Raw genomic sequence first — 18661 nt, 5'->3', positions numbered from 1 at the left:
CTGCTGGTTCTAGATAGGAGGTGGCCACAAACAAGGACTGGGAAGAGAATTCTACTAAATATAACCAGTTCCCAGCTGACAGAGTACAAGGAGATGGGAACCTCATGCCTACAACCACAACAAACTGAATTCCGTCAATAGCTTCATCCTTTCCCACTGTCTCTGGTAAGAAGCCCCACTCTTCTGACACCTCAATTTTAATCCACAGAAACTGAGGCAGAGTGGAGACGAAGCTCAGTTTCAAGTCACCCCCACTAGCGGAGTCTTTTATGCATTCTCACTGATCACAGAACTCACACCACTACCTCACTTACATCACCGTTTAAACATGTCTTTACTTAAAGAATTCCAGAAACTGACCTTAGGAGATAACCAAGGTTGCAGAGTGTCCCACCTCAGGAAGGAATGCAGCTTGTTGCCACTGGCCAGACCACCAGATGGTTCATTACTCAACCATTGCAACCAGATAATGCTAGCCTGCGCTCTACCCTTTATGCCCTTTGCAGCCCAACTTGCATGTCAATTCCCATGTTTTGCCTAACAAAAAAGCCCCACAGCCTTCTAGTGGAATTAGTCAGGGAATTCTCTCTCTTTCTCTCTTGCTGTCTCCCTTATGCCCCGGCACAAGCTCCAATGAAGACTTGTCTGGGAAAACTCTTTTTGCCTCACATCAAAGAACCTGTTGCCAGTAATGAAATCAGTGTCAGACTTTGGACCTATGTATTTAAGGTGGTAAGTCTATAGTGATGTGTTATGTACAGCAGGACTAGAAAACTAATAAAGGCAGATAGTTGAACACAGATATGCACACGCTCACACACACGTATTTTTTAACACTTCAAATTAAGGAATACTGATGCTTAATTGTGGTAGCAACTTGACCTTTGAGCTCCCAAAGCAGACAAATTAGGCACACCTAAATTGCAAGCCTAAATCTTAAAATGAACAAGTATCTTAAATATACCACTTAATATTCTGTATGTTCCTCATCTCTCTTCACTCATGAACACAAAGCAAGAGTAGGTACTCAGTAAAAGAAGAAATTTGTACAATTTCTCCTCTTTTATTCATTTAAAGACTTTTTAAGAGGAAACAAAATATATGCAAATAAATAACTTGAAAGTGACTTTTAAAACCATGGCACATAGCATCGTTAAAAGCATCCTTGAAAGCCTTAACCACGGTGTCATAGTGTAAAATTATCTATGTGCATTTTTACCTCTTCTCCCTTGGGTATCATATTCTTCTAATCTGGGAACATGGCACATGCAAAGAGCATTTTACCAGGAAAATCAAAGCTCTGAAAATGTGCAATGGAAAAGAAAACATCTTGGAACTGCTTTTATTTTAGTGCTGTGATAAAAATTTTTTTCCAGTCACCGTCATTGATGTTCAGATGATTGAATTAAGTTGAGACATTCTGGTCAGGAGGTGAAAACAACCATGGGTGTCATTGGCTCCCATCGGAAAGTTCACTGTCCCAACATTACATGATCCCTGAGTCAAGCCCAAAACATGCGCCACGCTGTCCCTGTAGTTCAGAGCTCACCAACTGACCACAGCTGGAATTTGTAGGCCAGTAGAAAGCAGGGAAAAGGAGGTAGGCACTGAGCTGTTTTGTAGCCTGGAGGAGGCCTGCAATTGCCAAGGATAATAGCATGGCAAACACTTTGCTACTGACAGCCTGGATTCAACTTTTTCACCATAATTCTGCCAAACAAGGCTGGTAAAAGTTCAGAAAGCACTACTAGGAATAATTAAGGCAATGGAGGATTTATTTTGTATGGAGAGATTAAAGGAATTTTACATGTGTTACTTGGCTGTGCAAACATGAAATGGGAATACGAAAATTATCAACAAATATTTGAATGGTTTAAATTATTGGGAGGGAGATGTGAATGTTAAGTAATAAGGCATGATAATGTGCCACCATGCATCCAACCTAAGAGAAATACTTTAAAAAAAAAAACCATTTCCATATTAAGGAAAAGATTAAAGGATATCATCAGAGTTTTCCAAGTCTTAGTCAGTCCCTCTGAGATAGGTGGCAGGATGTAAACACAATGCTGTTTTTTAGACAGAAAGACTCTGTGTGTGTGCATATGAATGCACTTAGCATTGTATCATGGGGTAAGACAGAATGTATTTTTTTTTAACTTTTATTTTGAGGTAAAGCTGATTCATTGTGTCCATAAGACACTCAGAGAACACTCTTGCCATTTCCAGACAAGCTGAAAGCTGGTACAGCATTAGCAAGTTACTGCTGAGAAAGAGATCATGTGTCCCTCAAAAGTGCGTGCTCCATCAATTCCTCCCAAACTAGGTGGCAAAGCAGATTCATTTTTCTCCTAATCATCTTGCTCCAGTGTGAAGTTCCTCATCCTTAGCGGGGAGTACCAGATGTGCTGATGTAAAAAATGAATGGGCCAGTCACAGTGGCTCACACCTGCAGTCCCAGCACTTTGGGAGGCTGAGGTGGGTGAATCAATTAAGGTCAAGGAGTTCAAGACCAGCCTGCCCAACATGGTGAAACCCCACCTCTACCGAAAAAATACAAAAATTAGCCAGGTGTGGTGGTGAGTGCCTGTAGTCCCAGCTACTCGGGAGGCTGAGACAGAAGAACCCCTAGAACCCAGGAGGTGGAGGCTGTAGTGAGCTGAAATTGTGCCACTGCACTCCAGCCTGGGGAATAGAGCAAGATTCTGTCTCAAAAAAAAAAAAAAAAAAAAAGTGTTTTATTTTCCTTACTTTCCTACAACTTCCTCAGCATATAAAAGAATACCCACAGTAACACTGGAAAGCCAAACAGTAGAGGGTCCCCACCACAGAGCAAAATTGCATGAGCTGAGGTCCAAAACCAAATGTTTACCTCTTCCCTCTCCTCCCATGGGTACCATTCCACTGGTTACATCATAAGACACTAGGGAATATGGTGGTTGTTTCCTTGGGTAATCTGTTCTCAAGAACTTGCAAAACGGACCTCAGATTAGCATGCCACACATCACTTAACAACCAAGAAAAACAATAGTTGGCTTCCAAGTAAAGACAAGAAGATAAGAAAGAAATCAATTTTAAAATTTCAATTAGGAGCAATAAGTTCGGGACTCGGTGATCATACTTAACAGCAATGTACTATGTGCTAAAAGAGTAGATTTTAAGTGCTGTCACCACAAAAATGGTAAGTGTGTGAGGAAATGGAATATGATAATTAGCCTGATTCTGCCATTCCATAGTGTCTAGATATATATCCAATATATATGTTGGATACATATTATACATGTTGTACAGCATAAATATATACAATTCAACCGGGCACGGTGGCTCACGCCTGTAACCCCGGCACTTTGGGAGGCTGAGGCGGCTGGATCATGAGGTCAGGAGATTGAGACCATCCTGGCTAACATGGTGAAACCCTGTCTCTACTAAAAATACAAAAAAAAAAAAAAAAAAAATTAGCCCTGCGTGGTGGCGGGGCACCTGTAGTCCCAGCTACTTGGGAGGCTGAGGCAGGAGAATGACGTGAACCTGGGAGGCGGAGCTTGCAGTGAGCTGAGATCTCGCCCCTGCATTCCAGCCTGGGCAACATAGCAAGACTCTGTCTCAAAAAAAAAAAAAAAAAAATATATATATATATATATATGTATATATACACACACACACACAATTCTATTTGTTAAACATAAATAAATAAAAATAAATTGAAGTAAAGTACATAAATTATTATATTTACTAAGAATTCATGCTCTCTTTCCCTTGAGTGCACCACTGAAGATCCTGGTGTTGCCATGGGCCTCTGCCCGGCCCGTTGTTACTGGTATTGTAAGAACAAGCCATACCCAAAGTCTCGCTTCTGCCAAGATGTCCCTGATGCCAAGATTTGCATCTTTGACCTGGGGCGGAAGAAGGTAAAAGTGGATGAGTTTCCGCTTTATGGCCACATGGTGTCAGATGAATTTGAGCAGCTGTCCTCTGAAGCCCTGGAGGCTCCCCGAATTTGTGCCAATAAGTACACGGTAAAAAGTTGTGGCAAAGATGGCTTCCATATCCGGGTGTGGCTCCACTCCTTCCACGTCATCCGCATCAACAAGACGTTGTCCTGTGCTGGGGCTGACAGGCTCAAATAGACATGCCAAGTTCAAGTTCCCTGGCCGCCAGAAGATCCACATCTTAAAGAAGTGGGGTTTCACCAAGTTCAATGCGAATGAATTTGAAGACATGGTGGCTGAGAAGCGGCTCATCCCAGATGGCTGTGGGGTCACCTACATCCCTAGTCATGGCCCTCTGGACAAGTGGCAGACCCCGCACTCATGAGGGCTTCCACTGTACTGCTCCCTCTTAATACTCACCAATAAATCCTACCTCCTGTCCATCTAAAAAATAAAAATAAATAAATAAATAAATAGAATTCATGAAAATGTTTGTCCCTAGGCAACCTCAGTGCTTTAAATTGCTTTGAGATCCTATAGTTGAACACTAACATGTTTAAACTTTATCTTATGCTGTATAGTATATGTCCTACTCACATTATAGACTAGGAGGCTCTGGCCTACACAGCAAGCATCTAAGAGTGTTAGGTTACATTTAGTGTGGTTTTAACCCAAGGCATCCCATGTTCTTCATCAATGTACTGCCATTTTGCTGAAGAGAAAGAATATGCAGTCAGTAAACTATGGACAACTTCAAGCAACGAAAATATGAATGAGCCATTAAATACAGCACTTTCCTTAAAACTTAAAATGACCAGTGAATTGTTTGTCAAGAAAGGAAATTTTGATAAATGGAAAATTGACCTCATAACAATATTTCAAGTTATTTATTTATTTACTTATTTATCTTTGTATTTGATAAAGTTGCTGTGAATTCAAAACATTTTTGGGGACATTTCTTCCAATACTTCCTTTTGTATAGAAAGAGGGAAAGAGAAAGAGAGAAAGAACATTTGAAAACTTCAGAAAGTGGAACCTGACAGCCACCTCTCTACAGCAAGATAAAGGAATGAACCCTTTGGAAAGTTCATTCAGCATGGCAATGATGGATTATTATGTTTTCATGTTATTAACATATTAGAGATGGCCTCACACTTCATAACTTAATATCTATATTATTCAGAGTCACCGTTCCTGTTACTTTTTCTCACTAACCAACAAATACACTATGCTTCATTTATTTATTTTAAATATTTTGAAGTATTTAAATGAATGCACTATGCTTTATTTGTTTAGATTGTATTTATTTTACTGTGTGGCTCACTACACGGATCCTCATGACCTGCAATCTCTGGTGCTAAGCTTACACTGTATTTATTTTTTCTCCCTATCGACTTCTTTGTCTATGCAGTTTTCCTGTTATTATACATGGGTAGCTTGAAAACTATCCAAGTCTTTTCCAAAGCCAGTTAATTGTCTTGTTTCAACACCAGAAATACATCTTGTGATGTGATCAGAATTTCACTATTATCAAAATATTCTTATCCGTGACAGAGAAAAATGGGACACCTTACAAAATCTCCAGTTCCTCTGTAATATGAGCTCTAATACACTGCTGCTCAATGTTTCTTTTACCCCACAAAGTTATTAACCTCCTTACAGGCAGCAAACTAACTTTCCTTTTACACCCAGGTTTTACCTGGCCCACAGTTTGTCAATTGCTTCTTTTTAAAAGATTTGAAAATTACCATATACTTTCTGAAATAAACATTTTTGTAGTTTTTTATTTTAAAATTACATTTGAAATATTAAACTGAAAAAGTACTTCTATTAAAATATTTCTCTAACTCCTTTTCCATTTTGATACTTAACTTTGATTTTGTTATTCATTCCATCCATAAGGGTTTTGTCTTTCATAGAATACATATGTTATTGTACTTCTTAAATGACCCATTCACTACTGCCTTTAACAATTTTGAATGTTATATATTTATACACGTGAGTCATGACAATTATTATAGCTTACTATATAAAATACACATAATCAAACTAAAGCTTTTCAAATAAAAATATAGTTCTGATATTAGAACTCATTTCCGTCATATACTAAAACTTCTGGGAAAAGAAAAAGCTGAGTACATCATTATTCCAGCAAACTTACATTTTTTTCAAAGCTCTTTCTTAGAAGACATGCCAAAGATGTTTTGGATTAAAGCTTTATAAGCATTTATGAGGGCTGGGTCATTTTAGGGAAGCTTAAAAAGCAGTGAACTTCAGCATGTTTGCTGAACTTGGACAAGCCACTTAACCAATTTGGATATCCATTGGTAAATCCATTTGGATATCCTTGGTAAAATAAAGCTGGGACTTCTGACCCTTTTTGAAATTTATTATTATAAAATAAATGAATAGATGCACTCAGTTATTAAAAGAAGGCCTTTTACTCAGAAGAGTACTTTAAATATATAGTATTAGTTTCAATGGGAAATATGCCAATACCATTACTATCCTTCAACATTAACCATAATAACAAACAATCATTGAATTATAAATATTTATATAGAAATTGAATGAAGTTTAATGCATTCTTAAAAGAAGGCATACTGCTACTTCAAGTAAAGTCTAATCTAAAATCCCACCCAAAGCAAACTACAAATATAACCATGATCTATTGAGCAATTCTAGAGAACTAGGAGCTCTATCATTTAACATTAATATAGGTTGAGAAAACAGAAAAGGGTAAATAAGTTTTTTTTATCAAATTCTATTTGAAAAGTAATTTTAGTAGCTGTTAATTTTACTATTAAGTGCAAAAATTTCATAATACTTAAAATCAGCTCCATACATTTTGAAATATAATCACAATATCCCAGGTTTAGGAAAACAACCATTCACAATATCTTAGGACCACAGTTAAATATAAATATAAGCCATCTCATTGCTAAGCACTTTATTTTATACTTTATAGCATATTTTTTTATCATGAAACAGTCAACATCTGTTGCCCAGGCGGCTCTGGGCTCCACAGTCAGTACGTAAGAACATTATGCTAGATTTCTGTAGTAGCCATCAGGTTTTTGCACCTCCCATGCAAATTATGTTTTCATTGTTATAGTTCATGTTTAACTATCTATTGCCAGTTACATCAAATGCTTCATCATCCTACTAACAAACCCCAAACTACTGCATATTTTTATTATGACATATTTTAAATTACCACAAATCTTGACAACTAATTTGATGACAAATAAATCTCTAACCTAGTAAAAGTAATTGTTCTCCCATTGATAATCCCTTAGCATATTAAAAAGTAAACAAATTCTGATAAGAACAAATACACAATAATCTTCTATGTATACACTATAGTAAATGAAATATTAATATTTTAGTTTATGTTCTTTCTGTGGTTAAAAATAATGTTGAAGGAGTAACATCAGCAAGATAATGAAAAGGAAGTTTCCAGTACTCCTCGCAGAAACATCAGTTTAAACAACCATCCATGCATGAAAATACTTTGCCAAGAGCTAAGGAATCCATATGACAGATTACAACACCTGGGTAAAGTACAGAAATAAAGAAAGATGGATTGAAAATGGGAGTAAGGACAGTTTCACATTACTCACATCGCCTCTCCCCCAAGCCTGTTTAGCACAGCACAGTGCCAACAGTGATATCCTCCACATAGTGGAAGAAGAGTGAAGTTAACACATGACTTTGTTGTGGTCTTCACCACCATGCCCCTTCAGGGCCAGCTTTCAGACCCACCCCAGTGCCAGGCTGGCTCCTACAGCCTCAGGATTCAGGCCAGCCCCTGTAGATGTTGGCCCCATACCTGCCTTCATAGACTCAGGCTCTGGGCCCATCCCAATGGACTTATACTCCAGTCCCGTCACCATGAACGCAGTTACTAGGTCCACCTCAGTGGACCCCAGCAACACACTACACCCCATGTACCCAGGATCCAGGCTTATACCTATAGACCCAAGCTTCAGGCTTATCCCTGTGCACTGAGGCACTAGGCCCATCTACACAAACCCAAATTCCATGTCTGCCTACTCCTGCAGACCCAGGCATCAGGCTGCACCTAGTGGACCCAAAAGCCAGGGCTACTCATCTGCTTATTGAGGTACCAGGCCAGCTGTTTCAAGGACTCCAGCAGCAAGTGTACACAGATATCCCAGAAACATCCTGCTCACAATCTCTACATGGGCTGATTGGTGAAGGACTCTCTTTGCTGAAGCCTGTCTGTAAAGACTAGAAGAGATGTGGCTGGGCATGGTGGTTCACGCCTGTAAGCCCAGCACTTTGGGAGTCTGAGGTGGGTCACGAGGTCAGGAGATCGAGACCATTCTGGCTAACACGGTGAAACCCTGTCTCTACTAAAAATACAAAAAAATTAAGCAGGCATGGTGGCAGGCACCTGTAGTCCCAGCTACTCAGGAGGCTGAGGCAGGAGAATGGCATGAACCCCAGAGGCGGAGCTTGCAGTGAGCAGAGATTGCGCCACTGCACTCCAGCCTTGGTGACAGAGTGAGACCCCGTTTAAAAAAAAAAAAAAAATACTGGAAGAGGTGCTTACTTCTTCAAATACATAGACCATAATGCAAGACAAAAAAAAAAAAAAAAAAGTCAAATAATCAGGGAAATCTGACATAACCAAAAAATAAAAGAACCAGTAACTAGCCCTAAAAAATAGAGATGTATGAACTGCCTGACAAATAATTCAAAATAATCCTCTTAAGGAAGCTCAGTGAACTACAGAAGAAAACAACCAAATAAAATCTTAAAAACAATACATGAAAGAAGTTTAACAAAAAAAATAGAAACTATAAAAAAAGAACAAAACAGGAATTCTGGGACTGAAGGATATAATAACTGAGCAGAAAAACTCCTTAGAAAGCTTCAAGAGCATCCAAATGTTCCTCAACTTACAATGTTACATTCAATATACTCATAAGTTGAAAATATTGTAAGTGAAAGATGCATTTAATACACCTAGCCTACCAAAAATCACAGTTTAGTGTAGTCCATATTAACTATGTTCAGAACACTTAAATTAGCCCATGCTGGGCAAACTCATCTAACACAAAGCCTATTTTATAATAAAGTGCCAAACATCTCATGTACCGCTTACTGCTAGCTGGGAAAATATCAAAGTTCAAAATTTAAAGTATAACAAAATTGTGATGGTGTTACACCATTGTAAAGTCAAAAAATTGTAAGTCAAACTACTGTAATTTGAGAAGCATTTATACTTGATCAAACAGAAGAAAAAATCAGGGAGCTCAACAGGTCATTTGAGATTTGCCGTTCAGCAGCACAGAAAGATAAAAGAATGAAAAGTACTGAAAAAAGACAACAGAAGTTACAGCTGAACATCGAGCAAACAATATATATATATTATGAAGATTCTAGAAGTAACAGAGAAAAAGAAAATGACTGAAAATTTATTTAAAGAAACAATGACAGAAAATTTCACAAATCTGGAGAGGAAAATGAACATCCAGATACATGAAGCCCGAAGAACCTCAGTTAGGTAGAATATAAAGAGATCTTCACCAGATATACTATAATCAAATTATCAAAAGTCAAAAATACAGTGTCATAAAAGCATACTGGATTTTTGACTCCTCAGAGAAAGAAAAAGTGACTCTTCACAAGTAAAGGAACCCCTCATAAGGACTTTAAGCAAATTATCCAGCAGAAACTTTGGAAACCAGGAGAGAGTGAGATTATCTATTCAAAGTATTGAAAGAGAAAGAAAATCTGCCAGTAAGTCCACCGTACTCTGCAAATCTGACCTTTAGAAATGGAGAGATAAAAGATCTTCTCAGAAAAACAAAATCTGAAGGATTTCATTACAAACAGACCTACCTGATAATAAATGACAAAAGGAGTTACTCAAATTAAAATAGAAGGATGTTAGCCAACAACTTGAGAACATGTAAAAATACAAAGCTCACTGTAAAGATAAGAATATAGTCCAATTCAAAATATTCTAATGTGTCAAGAATGGTGTAAAAATCACTTTTAACTGTAGTAGAAAAGTTAAAAGACAAAAGTATTAAAATAACTTTACGCTAATTTGTTAATGGATACATAGTATACAAAAGATGTAAATTGTGACATTAATAACATAAAATGTGGTGAGAGAAGGTAAATATAGAGTTTTTAGATGTAGCCAAAGTTATTATTGGCTTAAAACAAACTGTTATAACTAAAAAAAGTTTTACATAAGCAACAAGGTAACCACAAAGAAAAAAATATGTGTAGTAGGTACGCGAAAGACAAAGAGAGAAGAATCAAAGCGTACCACTGCAAAAAAAAAAAAAAAAAAAAATTACAAGGAGAGCAAGAGAGGAAGAAAGAAGAAAAGAAACTACAAAACAATCGGAAAACAATTAACAACGTGGCAATAGTAAGTGAAATAAATAACTGATTTAAATGTAAATGGATTATATTTTCTAACCAGAAGATACAGAGTGACTAAAATGAATGAAAAGACATTATCTAACTATATGTTCCATCCAAGAGACTCACTGTATCTTTAAGCGTGCACATTAGCTGAAAGTGAAGGAATGGAAAAATATTCCATTCACATGCTAACTGAAAGGGAGCACTAATTGCTATACTTATTTGAAACAAAATAGACTTTAAATAGAAACTGTCACAAGAGACAAAGAAAGTCATTATATAATGATAAAGGGGTCAGCTCATCTCAAGAGCATATAACAATTGTAAATATATGTGCACCCATTAATGGAGCACTTAAATATACAAAACAAATGTTAAGAGAACTTAAGAGAGAAATAGGTAGCAATACAGTAAGTTGACACTTAAAAGAAAAGACTGTGTAAGGACCAGTCCTATAATATAAATAAATACATAGCAGAGAGAACTGTCACTGCATGACTGTGAACTGTGGTCATATTTAGAGGTCCCAGGCCTTGGCATAAATTGGACTTGGAACAATATTGCCATATTTTCCAGCAAGTATCACTGGGACAAGTCATTCCAAGTTTTCTAAGTTGAGTCACATGTATGTTGAGCCTTTATTGTCACATGTAATAGAAAATTCAACTCAAACCACCTTAAGAAAAGAAACAAAAACAAAAAGCAAAATGTAGAATTTATCCAGATAGCTGGTACCAAGAGAGTCAACCAAAACTTTCAAGCTTCAATTTTATCTGTGTCTTGACTCTGCATTGGATACCCTTTCTGTTTTCTCTCTTTTCCTACAGACTTCCAAGTTCTGGTGATAAGGTCCTTGCAAAATGACCCAGAAATATACCTTATATTTACAGCATCCCTTAGCAGAAAGGACAACTCTCTTTTCTCAGTTGTTCTCTAAAGACTCGCAATTGAGTCTCATCGCATTGTATTGGATACCCTGTCCTCCAGAACAATCATTGTGACTAATGGCATGCAAAATTTTAATGTCAGTGTCAGGATCACATTATCTCAAATGGACTCTGTGGAATTAACAGCATCCAATCTAGGAGGATGAACACCTTACCCATAAGAAGGCCAATTAAACAGAATGGGTGGCTGGGCACAGTGGCTCACGCTTGTAATCCCAGCACTTCGGGAGGCTAAGGTGGGTGGATCACGATGTAAGGAGTTCAAGACCAGCCTGACCAACGTGGTGAAACCTTGTCTCTACTAAAAATACAAAAATTAGCTGGGAGTGGTGGCGCATGGCCTGTAATCCCAGCTACTCGGGAGGCTGAGGCGGGAGAATTGCTTGAACCCCGGAAGGCGGGGGTTGCAGTGAGCTGAGATTGTGCCACTGCACTCTAGCCTGGGTGGCAGAGCGAGACTCCATCTCAAAAAAAAAATAAATAAATAAAGGAATACATTTACCCAATATGCTTCCTCTTTCAGATGAAATTGGAACAGAGAATAGAATAGCACTAAACTTTCTAGTGAGTAACATAACATCAGGGAATCAAGTCAATAAGGAAACGAATGAGGCAATTAGGTCTTGTTGACAATAGCTTCTGTTATATTTTAAAAGGTGTTGGCTATTTTTAGATCAGGTAGACAAATATATCTTTGATTGTTTGTCTAGCTTTCAGTTTCCTGGAGTATAAATCATCTAGGATATTTTAATTTGAGTAAGTTTAAAGCAGTCAAAGTTTTTTCTTTATCAAACATATATTAATCTTCATTTCAAAGTTTAAGAAGTATTACACTTGAGCTCCTGTATACTATTTATAAAGAATGACAAATCTTGCTTAGAACAAGCCTAATTTTTAAGAAGAAATTGGACTTCCAGCCATGTTATCATGATTAAAATTCTATTTTAAAAGATACATACCACTCTCCACTCCATAGTTATTATTCATACTTAATTACATAAATGTATTAGAGATTCAATGTTTTAATTTTCCAACAATTACCATTTGTTTATAATTTAGCATATGTATTGAGTTTAAATGTAAACCCCACTTTTAATATTATATTTATTATCATAACTAAAAATGCATCATAACTGATACCTTCTGCAGACCTAGCTAGACTTAATGGAAGAGTAGAAGAGTGCCGGGCGTGCTGGCTCACGCCTGTAATCCCAGCACTTTGGGAGGCCGAGGCAGGCAGATCACGAGGTCAGGAGATCGAGACCATCCTGGCTAACCCAGTGAAACCCCCTCTCTACTAAAAATACAAAAAATTAGCCAGGCGTGGTGGTGGGCGCCTGTAGTCCCAGTTACTTGGGAGGCTGAGGCAGGAGAATGGCATGAACCTGGGAGGCGGAGCTTGCAGTGAGCCAAGATGGTGCCACTGCACTCCAGACTCCGTCTGGAGAGAGAGTAAGACTCTATCTCAAAAAAAAAAAAAAAAAAAAGCATAGAAGAGTAGTTAATATTTAACAACATTTCAGGTAAATACACATAAAACTATATAATTATCCCTTATCTTCATCTCTATGATTTTTTTCTTTAATGAGTTAACTGTCAACCTTGCAACTTTCATATCAACTCAAGAAAAGAGGAGGTCTTTGTTCACTGACTAAAGAACAATGCAAATAATATTTATTTTACTGTATACGGTGATAGATGTGTATAATTATTTATTTCATTAATTGGTTTAAATATTTCATTCTATTGACCCAGAGGGCATTTTAATTACATGGGAAACCAACAGCAGCCATATGAAGTCAATAAATCTTATGTCACATGACAAAGAAAAAAGAGTAAATCAAAAACAATATCACATCCCTGGAGGGAAGCCAGAGATTAGTCCCACCCTCAAGGACTTGAAAGACACGGGAGAGGTGATTCCACTCCCTGTTCAAATCTTCTATTTGGCCTGTGCAGAAGACAAATGGATCTTGGAGAATGACAGTGGATTATCATAAGCTTAACCAAGTGCCACTCCAATTGCAGCTGCTGGAGCAGATGTGGTTTCATTGCTTGAGCAAATTAACACATCTTCTGGTACCTGGTATGTAGCCATTGATTTGGCAAATGGCTTTTTCTCCATTCCTGCCCAGAAGGCCCACCAGAAGCAATTTGCCTTCAGCTGGCAAAGCCAGCAATAAACTGTCACTGTCCTACTTCAGTGGTATATCAACTCTCCAGCTTTGTGCCATAATCTTGTTTGCAGAGATCTTGATTGCTTTTCCCTTCCACAAGATATCACACTGGTCCATTGCATTGATGACGTTATGCTGATTGGATCCAGTGAGTGATAAGTAGCAAAACACACTGTACTTATTGGTGAGACATTTGAATGCCAGGGGAAGGGAAATAAATCTGACTAAAATTCAGGGACCTTCTACCTCAGTAAAATTTGTAGGGGTCCAGTGGTGTGGGGCCTGTTGAGATATGCCTTCTAAGGTAAAGGATAAGTTGCTACCTTTGGCCCCTCCTACAACCAAGAAAGAGGCACAATGCCCAGTGGGCCTACTTGGATTTTGGAGGCAACACATTCCTCATTTGGGTGTGTTACTCTGGCCCATTTATTGAGTGACCCAAAAGGCTGCTAGCTTTGAGTGGGGTCCAGAACAGGAGAAGGCTCTGCAACAGGTCCAGGCTGCTGTGCAAGTCTACTCCTCCACAATGGAGATAAGGAAGGGTATGGGTGGAATATACGACATCCCTTAGGGCATCTCTTAGTATTACCATGTGGTGTGATTAAGGTCAATGGGAAACTACAACAGCCCAATCTGGCAAGGACGACAAGTGGCCCAGACTCTTTAGAAATGAAGGTTTGGGGTCACTTCACCAGGTAAAAATCCATGACTGCTGAGGTGCTTGCTGAAGGCAAACAATATAGAATGAGTAGTAGAAGAAGGTAGTCATCAATACCAGCTACGACCACATGACCAATTGTAGAAAAGAAGGCTATAATTGTAATGAGTATTTCCTTCTTATTTTGTTAAGAACATGTTTGTGCGTGTATACACTTGTACTAACATATTTTCATTTTATTTCCTTTCTTTTTTCTTTGTCGTGTGACATAAGATTTATTGACTTCATATGAGAATTTAAGTGTTGTTAACTTTATGTCATAGCATCTAGGTTGGAGATTGATGCGTTTTGGTTGTACAAAGGATAGCTGTATTATGTTAGGCATAATTATGACTGTATTATTATCTTTATTTGAAGATTATGTATGATTTCAGGAGGTGTATATGGGTTCAAGTTGACAAGGAGTGAACTTGTGATGGTTATTATTGAGTGTCAATTTGATTGGATTGAAGGATGCAAAGTATTGTTCCGGGTGTGTCTGTGACGGTGTTGCCAAAGGAGATTAACATTTGAGTCAGTGGACTGGGAGAGGCAGACACACCCTCAATCTGGGTGGGCACCATCTAATCAGCTGCCAGCATGGCTAGGATAAAGCAGACAGAGGAACGTGGAAGGACTAGACTGGCTAAGTCTTCCAGCCTTCATCTTTCTCCTGTGCTGGATGTTTCCTCTCCTCAAACATTAGACATCAAGTTCTTCAGCTTTTGGACTCTTGGGCTTACACCAGTGGTTTGCCAGGGGCTCTTGGCCCTTTGACCACAGACTGAAGGCTGCACTGCCAGTTTCCCTACTTTTGAGGTTTTGGGACACAGACTGGCTTCCTTCTCATCAGCTTGCAGATGGCCTATTGTGAGAGTTCACTTTGTGATCCTGTAAGTCAATACTCCTTAGTAAACTCTCCTTCATATACACATCTATCTTATTAGTCCTGTCCCTCTAGAGAACCCTAACTAATACAGAGCTAGATTTAGGACTCATGCTTGGGTTTGTGTGACAATAACAAGGAAGTCGTATAATACAATTCCAGTGGGCTCTCCCATGAAAATCGCTAGGTTTTATGTGATTAAAAATTGAATGTAATTTAAAAAATAGCTAAATCAGAATGGATTTAAATATAGTGTTCAGAAATTCCGAGTGATGAATATGGATAGTTTGAGGAAGAAGAGATTGAGTCATTCAGCTACTTAATTTTGTCCAGTACGATAGGACTTGATAAAAGAAAAACTTCAGACAAATTTAATTTAAAGGAGTTTAATTGAGCAATAAATGATTCAAAAATCAAGCAGCCCCCAAATCACAGCAGATTCACAGAGACTCTAGCACAGCCACATTCATGTGGTGGAAGAAGATTTATAGACAAAAAAAGAAAAATTATGTACAGAAATTGGAAGTGAGTTACAAAATGCCTGGATTGGTTACAGCTTGGCGTTTGCCTTATTTGAACACAGAATAAACACTCAGCAATGTATAAATAATTGAAGTATGGTGGCTGGGATTGGCCAGGACTTAGCTATTGTTACAGGCACATATTCCTAAGGTAGGTTTTTAATCTTCTCTGACTCTTAAGCTAGGTTATGGTTCATCCACAACGACTCAAATATAGAAGTACAGAGTCCTTCTCAGGAGATATTTAGTTTGCTTTAACAGACTGTACAGTTAAACTGTACAGAAACCATATCAATTGAAAATTAGTAAAAGTAACTGAGAATATATACTCTGGATAACAATAGGGTGATTCTACCATCTTCAAACAATACCTACTAACTTATGAGAATAGACAGAAACTACTTCTGGGAAGCTCAAAGCCACAACTGAAAAGTACAGATGAGAATAACAGAAAGGCAGATTATAGTATAAGAAAGAACTTTCTAACAACTCTTTCAGTTCAACAATGGAACAAACTGATTGGGAAGTTAATGACCTTCCCAGAACTGGAAGGAATGGATAAAGAAACTTGCATTTATTAAACAAATATTGTTCTGCTCTGTATAATGGGAATGTTAAATATATTACCTTGCAGAATCCCCAGAACCACATGAAATGCCTAATATTACCCTCATTTAAATGAGGAAAACAGACTCAGAAGGTTTCCCCAGATCTCAGAGCTAAAAATTGCAGTGAATATGTAAAGCCAAGTGTATCTGACTCCTAAGTGTACAGTGCAAAGACTGAAACAAGTAGAAATGGGTTGGGTACTTACTGAAAACATCATAAAAGAGATGAGTTCCCTAGCTGATGACAAGTAGACTAGATGATCCTTACAGTCTTTTTAAAGTTTGAAATAGTATGGCTTGTTAAGGGGCAGAGGTTTAAGTTTAATTTCAATCTGACATGCAAATTGTTTGCAAGCCTACTCTATTTAACTGCCTCCAGGACTGGTTAATAATATCACTGGTATTACATATAGAATATACAATATACTGACTATTTCACTGGTATTATATATAAAATATATATTACCTGTATTATATATTAAATATATGTATACAAGATATACATATATATCATATGTATGTATATATCACATACATATATATCGATCTATATATCACATCTATTTGATATAGGTGAGATGTATAATATTATCTATAATATCTATTATTTATATATACATATTTTATGTCATATATATAATAAATGTGTTATATATATCACCTGTATTATATAGCAAATATATGTACATAAAATGCACATATGTATATACATATATGTGTGTGCGTCTGTGTACATAAATGTGTGTGTGTGTATATATATATATATATATATGTATATATGTATAATCACTAGAGCTATCCTGCCTGGCATGGACTCTTTGATAGAGGTTAGCACTCTTCCAAGAAAATTTTCAAGATAAAAGCCCGCTGGGCTTTACTTGCCTAACACCGTCTTTCACAGCTTTGTCAACTTCATGAGTAGTAATCCTTCAGCTGAAGGAAGGGTCAGAATCAGTAAGCCATTCCTTGTGTGGAAATTGACAGCAAGGCACAATACGCCCCACACTAATTAGGAATACAAAACTCAGCATTCTTATAGTAATTGGCGAGTCTCCAAGTAAGCTGAGGGTTACTGACAAAAGTTGCTTGTTTTGTTTTTCACTCTGTCTCATTTAAAGATGGAAATTTCTTGTAGATATTGCTTTATGGACTTTTGCATATGCATGTGCAAAAGTATTTTTCTTATAAGCCATTAAAATGACATCATATTTAGCATTAGATCTCGAAATTTCAGTGAAGCATGTTAGCTGAAATCAAAGCAGCTTCAGGTAACATGTAGCACAGGTTATGCTTTCTGAAATGCCATTTGGGTATAAGCCTGAATGATGTGATGAACCGTGTATACAGAGAGCTGGAATGAGCAAAGAAGGAGACATGAAGGAACTTAACTAGAAAAGATGACAAATGCTTTAATAGTAGTTGTATTTGTTGTTCAAAAATTAAAATACAAACTGATTTTTATTTTTCTTCTTGGAATATGTTCTCAATGTAAGCAAATGCAACTGTGGAGAAACAAAGAAAAAGAAGTAAAAATAGATTTAAAATGGCTGTTTTCAGATAGCATTTTATTTGGTTGGAAGACAGAAAAAAAAATCATAGAAACAGGAAGAGTGAGCTTGGGGAGTACAAAAATGAGCAAAGAAGGGAGAGCAAGGATGATTCCTGTTTAATAGCAAGTGTAATGATGCTTTTAAAATCTTTCCCTGCTACTACTCTAACTTGAACCTTCCCAAATGCATGAAATAAGGTAACCTATTTTGTCAATAACCTTGCTATACTTGTTTCAATTTGTTATGTAATCTTTTATTTTTCAACTGCATTTACAATGGTTACAGTCAAAGGACACTTCAGTCTTCTAACAAGCCTTTATGTTCTCTGTCTCAGTAAATATATTAGAAGTGGCTATGCTGGTATATCTATCACTTAGGCATATGCATTCCCAGTCCTCTTTGTGTCCTGCATACATAATCTCACTTTTCCTTTGCCAGGGAACAGTCCTGCCTTTGGCTGAGTCAGAACATCTGGATCCTGATCTCATGGCCCTTGGAAGATAAGCAGAAAATAAAATTGTTCTGAATTCCCAATGTCTTCCCTAATAAGCATTTTATAAGAGAATTATAGTCTCTTCGGGGAATGGAAAATGATTGAAATGACCACATTCAATCCTAGACTGAAGCTGTAATTCTGAACTATCTGAGAAAGAGGAGCAGGACTGCAAGCAGTTCAGGGGGCCCTGACATTCATGCTGAAACTGAAGGAGTGACAGCAAGAATCAATCAGAAAGAGATTAAAACTTTTGGCACTCAGAAAAAGATGTATCTTGGCAAATTAGCAAATTTTCATCAAATCACTGAAACAAGTCTATTTGGGAAACATGAAATGCTGGATAACAAAATTTTAACTGACCCACTTTACATGTGAAGAAGAAAACATCTGGTTAGCAGAAATTCCTTTAATGTACCCTCAAGTTTAGAAAATATGGCTA

The 18661-nt window shown here is 37.4% G+C and overlaps 1 pseudogene; it reads left to right on the top strand.

Moving 5' to 3' along the window:
• The first annotated feature begins 3785 nt into the window (after positions 1-3785).
• On the top strand, positions 3786-4311 carry LOC129022677 (large ribosomal subunit protein uL16-like; annotated as a pseudogene).
• The last annotated feature ends 14350 nt before the right edge of the window (positions 4312-18661 follow it).

Source organism: Pongo pygmaeus, chromosome 22 (genome assembly GCF_028885625.2).
Source record: "Pongo pygmaeus isolate AG05252 chromosome 22, NHGRI_mPonPyg2-v2.0_pri, whole genome shotgun sequence".
Classification (NCBI taxonomy): Eukaryota; Metazoa; Chordata; class Mammalia; order Primates; family Hominidae; genus Pongo; species Pongo pygmaeus.
Note: the sequence above shows the minus strand (reverse complement) of the source record. Positions and strands in the feature narration are given on the sequence as shown.